The 14,499-nt window shown below is 44.5% G+C and overlaps 1 pseudogene; it reads left to right on the top strand.

The window, feature by feature from the left end:
- Positions 1–708: 708 nt before the first annotated feature.
- The window catches only part of LOC123458702, a 50,015-nt pseudogene continuing 36,224 nt past the window's right edge, over positions 709–14,499 (top strand).

The raw sequence follows: 14,499 nt of genomic DNA on the forward strand, positions 1-14,499 counted from the left end.
GGGACGCCAGGACGACGGAGACTTCAGCCTCCGGCGCAGGGCTGCAGCCACTCTGAATGGCCAGGACTGTTCGGGCCACATCTTCTGTGTCCTCCTGCCTCTGATCACCGTGTCTCTGGATGGAGGGGAGGTGGGAGGGACCCACACTGCTCGGTTTCCCGCTTGTGACAGGGACCCAGAGAGAAGGGGCCAGAAGAAAAGGGACAAGACCTTGAAACAGACAGTTTGGATCCATGCAGGCTGTGCTACACACAGCCGCCCTCCTGCTCTGGCCAGAATCCCGAGGCTCCTCAATCAGGGAATTCAATCACATCTCAAATAGCGCATCTCAGAATCAGGCTGGCATTGCTAGGCCTGTGGCCTGGAGCCAATGCTTGCCCAGCTATGGGGACGGATGAGCTTGGGCTCAATTCCCCCCCCCCCTTCCCAGCCCTGGCCGAGGGATTCCTGTAGGTAAAGGGTGCAGGATGACTACCACCCTCATTTGCTAAGCCTTTTTAGGACCATCTGTACTGGTGGGCCTGGGGAAGCTTACTGCCCACTGCAATTAGGCAAAGCTTGCTACCCCGCTGCACGGAGTAACACGATGACGCACGCACTCCAACAGAACCTGCCCAAGGACAGAGAGCGCCCTGAGAGGCAGGGCCAGCACTCAGCTCCTGCACTGCGCCACCAAGTGAAGGGCTTCCACGACCTCTTCCCTGGGACATGGGCATTCCCCAGGCGCTGTGTTTAGCGCCTGTGCTGGGCCCTTCCAGTATGTCTGCTTTTTCGGCCAGCTTCAGCTCTGGGTTGGCCAATGGCTCTAGGAAGCTGCCAGAGGCACCAGTGTCTGTGGGAGTGGTTGTGATAGAGGTTAGCAGCAAGATGACCATCTTTCTCATAGGTAGTCAGCTATGGGCACAAGCCCAAAAGAACAAAGATACCACCCTGCCCTGCCAAGACGGGAAGAGAGCTTCAGTCCGATTCACCAAGATGGCCATAAAGAGCACCTTCCTGATTCTTCCTCCTTAACTTTTCCAGGGCTTGTATCCCCACCTCTGCCCCGCTCATTCCCACCCCCACCACCAACACGACCCACGTCCAGCACCCTTCTGAATCTGTGCGCACCTCCCTGCCCCACCAACCAATCAAGATCCTTCCTACACATTTAGACTTGGCAATGAGGCTCCTCCGAAATGGATGCCTGACTTGTAAAAATATATGATCCAAGTTGCCATCTGAATTTTCTCTTTACCCTCTTAGGACTCATGGCCCAGAGGGAGAAAACCCTCTTAGCTTGGGAGCTTTTAAGCTTTTCTTCTCTCCTATTTTTACTCTCTCTTAAAGTAATTTTTTCATAATTTACCCTTCTTTATTCTTTGCTAATATAGACAAGAACTTGAGAGGTGTAGGGAATTCTAAGCTCATCCAGGGCCCAGAGAAGTCTCCTCAGCTCTCAACGTCTTAACAGCTAGACTGCGCTGTGTGTAGAGTGGATTCTCAGGTACCCTTGCAGGCATCTGTTGGCTTGGGGGATTATGTAAATGACCAACTGAGACCTGCCAGGTCCCAAGTTCAAAGGTAGAATCCATTGAATAATCAAAATTTAGAGCATCTTAAGTCTCAAGGTTCTCACCACAATCACCTACGTACTTGTGCATAAGGAAACTGAGAGCCAGGGAATGAAGTCTACCAAGTGAGAAGAGGGGCAGAGCCAGAACTATAATTTGGATATCATACTGTTCTGGACACTACCCTTCACTTCCATTGGGTTTTTTCTCAGGGTTATCCAGGAGGGAAGGGGTACAGATAGGGACAGGAAAGGATGAGAAGGGACTGGGAGTAAGGAAGGTGGAAGAGTAGAGAGAGAGAGAATGAATGCCTTAAGGACACATCTAAGATGATATCAGTGACTTGGTCCCTAAAATACATGCAATTTGCCAATTATCTGCATTTGAGAATTATCCATTCTTTTTCATCCCTGAGCCTCTTCCTCTGTCACCCAGTCTCAACAGAAACATTAGGGGGTTAAAACTAACAACTTAAAGAGTTTATAACTACATCATATAATCTCTCAGTTCTACTTCTGCACATTTATAAGAACATCACATGAATAAGAACATGATGCTGGAGAGAGAGTTCATTCAATAAAGTGCTTGCCTTGCAAGCATTAGGACCTGAGTTCAAGACCCAAAGCCTGTGTAAAAAGTCAGAGTTTGTGGTACATGCCTGTAATATCCCAATGCTGGAGACACAAAGGTAGGAGGATCCCTGGAGCTTGCTGGCCAGCCAGCATACTACGATTAGTGAGTACCAGGCCAATGAGAGACCCAATGTCAAAGGAGAAATATGACTTCCTGAGGATGACACCTAAGGGTGTCCTCTGATCTCCACACGCAAGCATGTACACACATGCACACACACACACACACACAAGAATCTATGCTTTGGCAATATCTACTATGAACTGTTTCTGCTGACATAAAAATGCCCCAAGTAGGGCTGGAGAGATGGCTTAGCGGTTAAGCGCTCGCCTGTGAAGCCTAAGGACCCCGGTTCGAGGCTCGGTTCCCCAGGTCCCACGTTAGCCAGATGCACAAGGGGGCGCACGCGTCTGGAGTTCGTTTGCAGAGGCTGGAAGCCCTGGCGCGCCCATTCTCTCTTTCTCTCCCTCTATCTAGCTTTCTCTCTGTCTCTATCGCTCTCAAATAAATAAATAAAATATTTTAAAAAATGCCCCAAGTAAAATAAGCTGTAAAGCTTGGGAGAGAAAGGATACAGCAGTTACATGTTTGAATAAAAAGCTTTGTCGTTTAAGTATTTCTGTCCTGTAAGAAGTCAGATGAAGACAAATGAGAAAGCCCAGAACAAGCTTCAAGCGAATGACAGTTAAGTTGGAGTGAATATCTAGAAAAAAAAAATCATAGTTGTGCCTCATGAAAGCACAGAGAGCCACATGCACCCAGCAGAAACTCAGCTAGCTTGCCCTGAGACCATCTGAGGGTAGGGAGCTGGACAGAAGAGGTGGAACCGGGGCATTTGAGCAAGTGTCAAGTTCTCAAGATGAGAAACTGGCAGACTACTGTTGATTCTTGCTCTATGAATTGTTTCTGCCAGCATTTAAAGGCTTTCTTAGGTCCTGGCTGAAATGAGCAGCTCAGCTGTGTGGTGAGGAGCAGAACCTAAAGCATCAGAAATCGCCCACCTTTTCTGAGCAATAGACATGCTTTATTTCAGCTAATCCTCAGCACCACATACTGCAGTTACTCATATCTGATAGGTGGGAATGCTAAGGGTGACATCATAACAGCTAGCAGGTGACAGAGCTGTATTCTCCGAGGCTACGATCTTCACCACTATTCTGTTTTGAGCAGGGCACATCCACCCCTGATCCTATACTAGCCCCACTAGTCCAAAGGGAACTAGAACCACTCTCTCTAATCCCTCCAAAAGAGCCTTTTGTTTTGTTTTGTTTTGTTTTGTTTTGTTTTGTTTTGTTTTGTTTTGTTTTGTTTTGTTTTACAGGGTAGAGTTTCACTCTAGCCCAGGCTGACTTGAAATTCACTATATAATCTCAGAGTGGCCCCGAATTCGTGGCGATCCTCCTAGCTCTGCCTCCCGAGTGCTGGGATTAAAGGCATGCATCACCATGCCCAGTTTAAGAAGGCATTTTTATAGAGAGCAAAGCCCATGACCTTTTCCGGCCTGGTGGGTAAGGTTTCTCTCCTCAAAGCCACAACTTTCCCTTTCTTCTCCAGGCCCCAAACCTGTGTGGGAAGGGGAACTTGAGGTCTCTGGCCCATCTTGCTGTCACACTCACTGTTTCTCTGCCACCATAGATACTTGAACAAACCAGCTTCCAGGATCTCACATGGGATGAGAAGGAGAAAAGAGATCAAGGATCAGAACTTTTGCCAGCATTGTGAACAAGGATATACTATTACTACTTTGAGTATAATCCCTTCAAAACTAGGGGAGGGGGGCTGGAGAATGGCTCAGTGGTAAAGGCATTTACTTGCAAAGCCTGATGGCCTGGGTTTGATTCCCCAGTACACAAGTGAAGCCAGATGCACAGTGACACATGTGTCTGGAGTTCCCTTGCAGGGGCAGTAGAGGCCCTGGCACCATGCCCCTTCTCATTCATCACTTCTCTCTCTCTCTCTTCTCTCTTCCTCTCTCTCCCCCTCACAAATGAATTTAAAAAAAATGTTAATGGGGGGGCTGGAGAGAGAGCTTAGTGGTTAAGGCTATTGCCTGTGAAGGCTAAGGACTCATGTTCTACTCTCCAGATCCCACGTAAGCCAGACACACAATGATACAAGCATACAAGGTCACACATACACACAAGAGAGAGCACACATCTGGAGTTCATTTGTAGTGGCTGAAGGCCTGGTGCGCCAATTCTCTCTCTCTCTTTCTCTCTGTCTCTCTCTTTGTCTCTCTTTCTCATTCTCTCATTCTTTTCTCTCTCTTGCTCTCTTGCTCTCTTGTTCTCTCTTGCTCTCTCATGCTCTCTCTCTCTCTCTCTCTCTCTCTCCTTGCATAAAAAAGGACAGGCTGTTGGGCTTGCCTCAAAACAAAAAGAAAAACACCTAGGGGAGGAGAGAGATTATGGGTCCACACATGCCTGGATCTACCAACTAGTCTAAAGTCTGCCATTCTATTTCAAAAGCAACACTTACATTTATCATACTGTACCACCGTATATAGTAGGCTTACTACAACTAAGGCAGTGCTAACTGCTGTCAGGCAGTAATGGCTATATTCCATGGCAAAAAAAAAAGACTTCTCTCCATTTCCTACCAACAAAGAAGCAGTCTATACACTAACACCTAGGGATAAAACCAATGGGTTTCTTTTCTTCTCATTACTTTTTAATTGTTGTATTGGTCAGCTGTCTGCTACTATAGTAAAAATAGCTAAGGTAATTAACTTAGTATGGTTGTTTGGGGGTCATGGTTCTGGCAGTTCAGAGTCTAAAACTGAGTGGTTCGATTTTTTTTGGGCCTCTGGCAAGGCAACATACCATGAGAGAGCAGGAGACAGAGTAAAATGGCTAACATCGTGAGCCAGAAAACAGAGAAAAAGACTGAGAGGCAGTGTCCCACAGTCCCCCTCAGAGCATGCTCCAGTGATCACCCATTGAATCCCACCTCCTAACAGCCTGGCCCTCCAAACAGCAGCACCACCCAGGAGTCTCTTGGGAGCTTGCCCATCTCACTGTTGCTGTCAATGGGCCTTTAATACATGGACTTTCAAGGACATTGAACATGCAAGCTATAGCAAATACTTTGCATTTTTATTTCTTTAGAAAAGGTATATACTCCAATTCCCCACAGTCCTTCCTAATCCTTGATATCTCTTTTTTTTTTAATTTTTATTTATTTATTTGAGAGCGACAGACACAGAGAGAAAGACAGATAGAGGGAGAGAGAGAGAATGGGCGCACCAGGGCTTCCAGCCTCTACAAACAAACTCCAGACGTGTGCGCCCCCTTGTGCATCTGGCTAACGTGGGACCTGGGGAATCTAGCCTCGAACCGGGGTCCTTAGGCTTCACAGGCAAGCGCTTAACCGCTAAGCCATCTCTCCAGCCCTTGATATCTCTTAATTCAATCAACTTTATATATATACATAATAGTGTGTGTGTGTGTGTGTGTGTGTGTGTGTGTGCATTTCTTGCCCCCTAAAAGAATTTGTGAGTCCTGCACACAAAGGCTAACAGAAAAGGTAGGGATGTAACATCTGGAAAGCAAGATCAAACCTAAGTGCTTCCCCTTCTTAGCCATGTGGTGCTGGGATGTCACGGGGCCCCAGAAGCCTTGGCTTCTGCCTTCTGGGGGACTGACTAGTGGAAGTGCTCGTTAACCACAGAGCAGGGCATCAGTGTGGTGATTATGGCTATGACGCAGAAGCCAGGAGCTGGAGCTTGGCCACCTGCCCTCAGATTTGCTGCCTCTTTGAGCGCAAGTGAAATTAATTCAGCAGAATTCGGGACACATGAAGTGGAGGAAGGGAGGAAGAGTGGCAAATGTGTTTGATTAGATGTTACTAGGAAAAAATAATTAGCAAGGAGAGTGGTATGGGTAAGTTCTTTGTAAACAAGCAAGATGGGGATAAAATACTCAGCATATTGAATAGGTCTCTACCAGCCACAAAAAAAAAAAAAAAAATATTAAAAAAAACAACGCTCAGGGGAGGAGCTGGGTGGGAGGCAATGTGCAAAGTCTGAGCACAAAAAGAACCACCCACCGACTTTGGGAAGTCTAAAGAAGGAAAGAATTACTATATGGCAAACCATTGCTTTAGAGAAGGAGAGGGGGAGTGCCAATTGCAAAATCAAAAGAGCCTGATTAAGAGAAAATAAAGACTGAAGTGAAGATGACTAAGAATAACCTCTACACCCCGAGGCCTGCAGGATCCAGATGGACAACTCCTCCAGCTGGTCCCCCTTCAGACCAGCCCCCACCTTCTCATCAGACTCCTGCTAAGCAGATTTAATGTCCCATTGAAAAAATTTCTTAGCCAGCATCCTTCCACCACTCCATCAGGCCAGCCTGCCGCAGGCCTCCATGGCTACAGTGGTGGAGGTAGCCAGGACCCTGCCTTCTGTAACCTCAGAATAAAGGAAGAATGCATTTCAGAAGGTGTGGTGGTTTGACTCAGATGGTCCCTATAAACTCAAGTGTTTTGAATGTTTGGTCTCCTACTGGTGGCAATCTGGGAAGCGGAACCTCACTGGAGGAGGTGTATTGTTAGAGGCAGGCTTAGGGGTATTATAGACAGCTCCCCCTTGCCAGAGGTCAGCTCACACTCTTGCTGCTGTTTTCCACATGCTGTAGCAAAAGCTACGTCCAGCCTCTGCCTCACGCCATCCTGTCCCCTGCCATCACGAAGCTTCCCCTCAAGACTATAAGCCAAAATAAAACCTTCCCTCCATCAGCTGCTTGGGGTCTGGTGTTTTGTTCCAGCAAAATTAAGATGGTGGAGGTGAGTACAGAGAGGGGACAGGTGCCTGGAGGAAGCAAACACTTTCTTCTCTTTCATCCATTCAACATCAGAAACTATCTGCAAAGGGGGGATGACAATACTAGAGAGAAAGCATAAGGTGGGGACTCAAGGCAATCCCACTAAGTTCTCATACTCACCTGGCGGACTGTAAGCTCACATGGCCACTTTGGTGGTCAACCATCAACATTGATGATGCTTGCATCCTTCTGACCTAGCAATTTCACTTCTAAGTGCGCATCTTCTTTTTTTTTTTAATTTTATATATTTATTTATTTGAGAGCGACAGACACAGAGAGAAAGACAGATAGAGGGAGAGAGAGAGAATGGGCGCGCCAGGGCTTCCAGCCTCTGCAAATGAACTCCAGATGCGTGCGCCCCCTTGTGCATCTGGCTAACGTGGGACCTGAGGAACCGAGCCTCGAACCGGGGTGCTTAGGCTTCACAGGCAAGCGCTTAACCACTAAACCATCTCTCCAGCCCCGCATCTTCTTATACATAGAAACAAACCCATGGATACTCATGAAAACACTGTTGGCAATAGCAACAGCCAAAAGCCACCTGATGATCATCAGCAAGTGAATGCACTGTGGTATAGTTACACAATGTTCTATCAGCCAGCACTGAAAATAAATGGATTAGATCCATCAACATAGATGAGTCTCAAGACCATAATGGTGGAAAAGCAAATTTCAGGATATAGACAGGATAGTAATTAATAAAATTGTGATGGGACAGTAATATTTTATGGTTGAATATATATTTTGTAGAAGCATTATAACATAGATAGAAAAAGATGCACCGACTTCAGAGTAAGATTAAAATGTTTAGCAAAAACAACATGGAACTTCATGTCAAACTAAACTGTAGTTCAGCAATGTTCACCATGTACTCCTTATAACTGAGCAATAATGATGCCTACCCTAAGCCTCAGTGATACACAATTACAGATGACCACGTTCCTATCCTCAGGGAGCTTAAAGTCTGATGTTCCTCCCATCAGCAACCACAACCATTACAAGATCATCCAAGAGCTGCATTGAGCACTCTAGGCCACAGTACATTTGATTTCCCAACCAACACAATATTTTCCCAAAGTTACTTCCCTAAAAACACTAAAAGGTTGGTCTGGAGGGATTGCTTAGCAGTAAAGACACTTGCCTACAAAACCAAAGAACCCAGGTTCAATTCCCCAGGACCTATGTAAGACAGATGTACAAGGTGGCACATGCATCAGGAGTTCATTTGCAGCAGCTAGAGGCCCTGGCATGCCCATATTCTTTCTTTCTTTCTTTCTTTCTTTCTCTCTCTCTCTCTCTCTCTCTCTCTCTCTCTCTCTCTCTCTCTCAATCTCTCTCTCAAATAAATAAATAAAAATAAGGTTTTTAAAAAACTAAAAGGTCAATGAGTCACTCTAACATAAATAGCCAAAAAAAAAAAAAGAGTCAGGTATAAGCCTTGTTTTCACTAATTATTGTGACAGACAAGTTCTTCAGGGACAAATCCAGAAAGGCACAAAAATAAAAAGCGGGATGGTAGGCAGGTCCAACACCTTTAGCCTTGGTTGCATTTCCCTTTACCTACTTTGTGCTCAACCGCATCATCTTCCTGATTTCCAGGTCTTTATTTTAACAAATATATGATTTCTTCATACTTAAAATACAGCAAGACTTTTCGGCTTTAGTAGCATGCATTTAATTCACCTCTGCAATGAGTATCATCCAGAATTTAGTCTTTGAAAGCTACTCTGACTCCCAGCTGGAAAATCTGTTTGTTTGTTTTTTTACAGATTACAGCATATACTGGGGAAAATCAAGGTCCATCAATACGACAAAAAAAAAAAAAAAAATAGCAGACTGCCTAGCACAGGACAAGTGATCTCTATCATGGGAGATGCTACAGAGGAAGTGACAAGTCAAACTCAAGTGCTGCTCTCACTGCCAGCCTGACAACCTCCTCTAGGGAGATGGTGGTAGGAGACTCAAGACTCATCAAAGCAGAAGTTCAGAGGATGAAGACAGCTCAACACTTAAAGAGACTTATAACATGCCCACCAAGGATCAGGGAACATTGCTGAAGAGGGAGGCAGAAAGCTTCTAAAAACCATAGGGTATAATATATAGACATTGCCTACCCCAAATGTGACTAACTAGTGCATTTATGACCCCACAGTGAATACCAACAACCCTACTGAGGAGGGCCTTCAGTGAAATGGAGGTGGGAGAGAAGGGATATAAGCGTATAACTTGATGGGAATATGTACAATATGTTCATACCGTAAAGTTCATAATAATAAAAATAATTATTTTTAAAAAGAGGCCTTGGGCTAGAGATATGGCTTAGGAGTTAAGGCACTTACCTACAAAGCCTAAGGATCTAGTTTCAGTTCCTCAGTGCCCATGTAAGCCCGATGTACAAGGTACATGTGTCTGGAGTTCATTTGCAGTGGCTAGAGGCCCTGGTGTACCCATTCTATTCCTCTTTTGCTCAAACAAATAAATAAAAAATATTTTTTTTAAAGAAGCCTGAATGCGAGGGACTTCAGTCCAATGCTTTCAAGCTTAGTGGTTCAATGGGGATGTGCTGAGAGCTCACTGTTTCAATGCATGTATGAGAGATGCTAACCAGTGTTCACAGTCTAGGGAGCAAGGCCTAAGACAGAAGGAGCTCTGGACCCAGAAAGATGCATCCAAAGCATGCTCTGGATACAGAAGATGGCAAGCACATACTGCAGCACAAGGCATGAGAGGAAGAGATGGGACTGTGTAATCTTTCCTGCAGGAGAACGTCCCTCCCTCCAGCATGACTGTGTGGGCCCTACAGCACCCTGCCATTATGTCCTCCCTTTCAGAGGCCCAACACTGAGAACTAACTGCCTGCTCTCCTCCCTGTACACACACTCCTGCCAGTGGAGGAGGAGGACCCTTCCTGATGAGAAAGTTTGTGAAATCAGCCCTTCCTACTTCCTGCTCAGTGGAACCTGGATAGTTCTTAGATGGGTGATTTCTTGATTTTTTTTTAAAGGCTATAGTCTTATATCCCCTCTTTCCTATCCCCATACCACTGAGAGCCATCCTCATTAGGGTGACTGGATTCACTGTGAGGTCATGAAGGCTTCAGTCAGTCTCTGTGGGAGGGGAAAAATCCATGTCACAGGATATTCCTAGCCACCTGGTGGCTTTTACTATCTTTCTGTCCCCTCTTCTTTAATATTCCCTGAGCCTTGGCAGGTGTGTTATTTAGTGTTGAGTTCTCTCTGCAGCCTCTAGGTTTCTATTTACATGAGTTTTGAGTGATCAAAGTGTCTGTCGTCACTTCTCTGGAGCTAGTTGTCAGGCTAGCAGTGAGAGCAGTACTAATGTTAAAAATCACCATTCCCTCTGCAATGTCTCCTGGGCCCTGGCAGATGTAGTAGAGGTGACTCAGCTCATGGTAGGCAACTGGCTATCTTTTCATGTCATACTAATGGATTTTGGATCTCTCAAGAATTTGCTGCCATCTGTAAAAATAATACAGACTCTCCAACCAAGATTGAGAGCAGCTTAGATTAAAGAGGATAATCATAATTATTTGAGAGACTTTTTGATGTGTGTACCCACTCTTCTTAGCCAAAGACCAGTGAAGGCTTCTTTCTGGAGTCTATGAGCTTCGTAAAATTCTGACTTAGTTCCCAGTACCAGACATGAGTTTTCCCCTACTGAGTGGGCCTCATATCTTCTGTCCTTGTGAGCAGTGAGTCCACACCTGTGGTGGGGGAGGCAGTTGCCTCTATGGGTGGCCATCTCTGTGGGTTGTCTTCCAGCAGTTATTTCTCCCACTTTTATCATAAGAATTGTGTTCAATAGGAGAGGGACATCCACTAGCACCAGGGGAAGGATCATAATTAGTCCAAGCCGGACAAGATAAGCTCATCCCTTTTGTGTTGCAAATTGTTCTAAGTTTAGGCACATGATCATGTTTTGGCCAATCATATGTTGTAGTAGTTTGAATCTAAGTCCCCCAGTAGACTCGAGTGTTGTTAAAATTGAGTTTGCAGCTTTTGCCCTAAGCAGGCAGACTCCTGCTCTGGGGGGAGGGAGAGAGAACAAGTCACTGGAGGGTGGATGTGAATTCCAGCCTAAACTATGCAGATTAAGTTCTGCCTGGGTACCTGCTGTTTTGCTATTGGTTTTATGTTTGCTTATTTGTGGTGCTGGCTAGCTGTTGGTAGCTTTTTCTCTCTGCATGGATCTGTGAAAGGGGGCCAGTTTCTTCAGCCATCAGTGGAACTTACCCTGTATCTCTAAACCTGAAATAAATCTTGTCCTTCCCATAAACTGTGTCTGGTTTGGAGGTTTCAGCCACTAAATAAAGTTGATTACATTGTATATAAAGGGAGTCTCTTTGAAAGCACCTGGGAATGAATTGTTCTCAGTAATCCAAGAAACCCTCTTTTGCTATCCACCTCTTCTTCATTCCCCATCAATGTGCTAATGGCTCTCAGGATTTTCCCTCCCTAAAACTCCAATTTACAGGAAGATGGGGGTCAGCCTGCTTTATTTAGCACTGCACAGGTCTAGTCCAGCATGGTGCCTGGATCACAGTTGGCATTTAATAATTATTTTTTAGTGACTGAATAAAGAATAAGATTACTTCCAGATAGAATGATTGAAAAGGACTCTGGGGGCTGGAGAGATGGCTTAGCAGTTAAGGCACTTGCCTACAAAGCCAAAGGACCCAGGTTTGATTCCTCAGGGCCCATGTAAGCCAGATGCACAATGTGGATCATGCATCTGGAGTTTGTTTGCAGGGGCTGGAGGCCCTGATCTGATGGGCCCATAACCTCTCTCTCCCTCTCTCTCTCTCTCTCTCTCTCTCTCTCTCTCTCTCTCTCTCTCCATATATACATACACACACACACACACACACACATACATCTGCCTCTCTCTCAAATAAATAATAAAAGTAAATAATTTTTTTAAAAAAAGAACTCTGAATTTCTGCTTAGGTGAGTTTGAAGATCAGTCTTAACTATGCTAATACTAACACTCAGCTAATATTTACTGAGAGTTTTCCTTGTGCTAGGCATTGTGAAAGTAGCTTCTTTGTTAATTCACTCAACTACCCTTTGAGGTAGGTATGTTCATAGTTACCAGTTTATGAAAAAATAAATTTAAACATTGAAAAGTTAACTTTTAGGCTATAGACATGGCCCAGGGTTAAAGGTGCTTGCTTGCTTGCAATGCCTGTCACCCCAGGTTCAATTCCCCAGAACCCACATAAAGCCAAATGCACAAAGTGGTGCATGCTTATAGAGTTCATTTGGAGAAGCAAGAGGCGCTGATGTGGCCATATTCTCTCTCTTTCTCTTTCTTTCTCTTTGCCAATAAAGACTAAATAAAAAGAAAGTACAAGAGAACTAGCCCCGAAATAGAATACTAGCTTTATTTTAAAATAAATAAAAATTTTAACTTCCCCAAGACCACACAACTAGAAAATGGTAATTTTAACTTTAGATTCTGATTCCAAAGAACATGGACTTAATCCAATAGGCCATTGGGAACCCTCAGTTCAACAATCCAACAAAACAGATGTAAAAATACCTACTACATGATAGGAACATATACCCCCAGCCAATTTCTCTCATTAGTCTCTAGGAATATAGAGATAAATAAGGAATAGTCTCCGTATAGATGACTGAGAAGAAAAACTGAGCAATTAATAATATTAATAGATATCCTTGATTAAGCCAGATATTTCTCTAAGTGATTGGATTATATCATTTCATCTAATTTTCTCAAAAACCCTATGTGGTCATTATTAATATGACCCATGTTTTACAAATTAGGCAATAGACAAAGAGCTATTGGGTACCTTACCCATGGTCACACAGCTCAGAGACAGACTTGTGATCTACACCCAGGGAATTTGACTCCAGTGTGAGAGCAATTCTATCCAACACCATCATTACAAAGTCACACTAACTTTACACAGTGACAGACACTATCACAGAAAGCATATGTTCAGAAGAATGGAGGCAGCAAGAGAAGGGTGACAAGCTATGCTCAAGTTGTCGAGAGAAAAGTTCCTGCAGAAAATTTGGGAGGGTAGTGCATTTGTGAGTGTGCTGGGACTGGTGTGGTAGTTTTGTTCTAAGCACATGCATACATCACCACGTTGTCAGGATACACATATGCAAAACTAGAGCATGCAAAGGACATTTGGGATGTCTGGAGAACTGCATGAGTACAGGAATAAAGGAGTGGGAGAGAGAAAGATAAAGGCAGAGGCAGGTTATCAAGGTCCTTAAAAAGCATTGAGTTATACTAAAGGAGCTCAGTGTTCTCTTCAGGTTCATATCAATGTTCCAAAAGGAGATCAGCTGACAGGAGGTAAGAGCAATCTCTCAAGGCCCAGAAACAAGCAAGAAACCAGCTCTGTCAGCCTGGGATTTCAAATGGTTTCAGGACATGGCATGCAGGTGCACATTCACACCTCCCCAAACAAGGGGCGGAAAGTACCCACACTTTTATGAGTAAGTGGTTCCAATAAATGGAACTAAATGACACCCACTGGTGGTATTTCTGGTTGTGGGACATCCTGAGATTTACCAGGATCAGCCAGAGTGGACATGCCCACACTCATGCCATCAGCTGGAGCCGGGACAGATGTCCTTTCCAAACACCCACCCCATAGTCACTGCTTTCACTTTCTCCTCTCCAACATCTTGTCTTTCCATTTCCTTCTCTTTGGTCTGCATTATTTTTTGAGCATCTAAGACATAGCAAACAGGATTTGTGCATAGCCAAGGGATCATCATCTATACCCAATTTGAAACATCACAGTTAGATGGGAAACAGATGTTTCTGGCCATTAAGTTTTATATGAAAACTATAAATGTTCCTCTGACAAATGAGATAAGGAGAAAACTGAGAAATCATGAAGTCATTCCCACTGGGGAATTCAGCAGCAGCGATACATGGCCCAGTGGAACAGGCCTTGCTGTTTTTCTTGCAAAATTAAAACACATTCTGAGATAGAAGGAAAATCACCTCTTTGCAAATGAGATGGAAACCCAACATCCTTATCTATGATTCCCACACTTGGAAATTCTGGGCTGGGGATAAAAAATTACATAGCCAAGATACTATCATCATACCAGTCTGAAGAATTGTATTAGGCTTCAACTCATTTTCATGCTCAGCTCAGATATATAATTTAATAGGTACTTTGGTGTCAAGTTTTATGGTGTGTGTGTGTGTGTGTGTGTGTGTTCTTTTAAATTGCCAGTAAGAAAAGGGGCCCATTAGGTATTGGACTATATGAATGTAAAACGCTCTTCACAGGGTCATGTGTTAGAAAGCTTGATCCCCAGCCGGTGGCACTCTGGTAGGAAGTTTGTGGTGGAAACTTTAGGAGGTAGAGCCTTGCTGTAGGAAGTATTCACTATGGCAGGCCTTGAAGTATTATAAACTACATTCTCACTTCCTGTTGGTCCAGTACCAGCAACGATCCTCCTGTTCCTGACATC

This window comes from Jaculus jaculus, chromosome 2 (genome assembly GCF_020740685.1).
Source record: "Jaculus jaculus isolate mJacJac1 chromosome 2, mJacJac1.mat.Y.cur, whole genome shotgun sequence".
In the NCBI taxonomy this organism is placed as follows: domain Eukaryota; kingdom Metazoa; phylum Chordata; class Mammalia; order Rodentia; family Dipodidae; genus Jaculus; species Jaculus jaculus.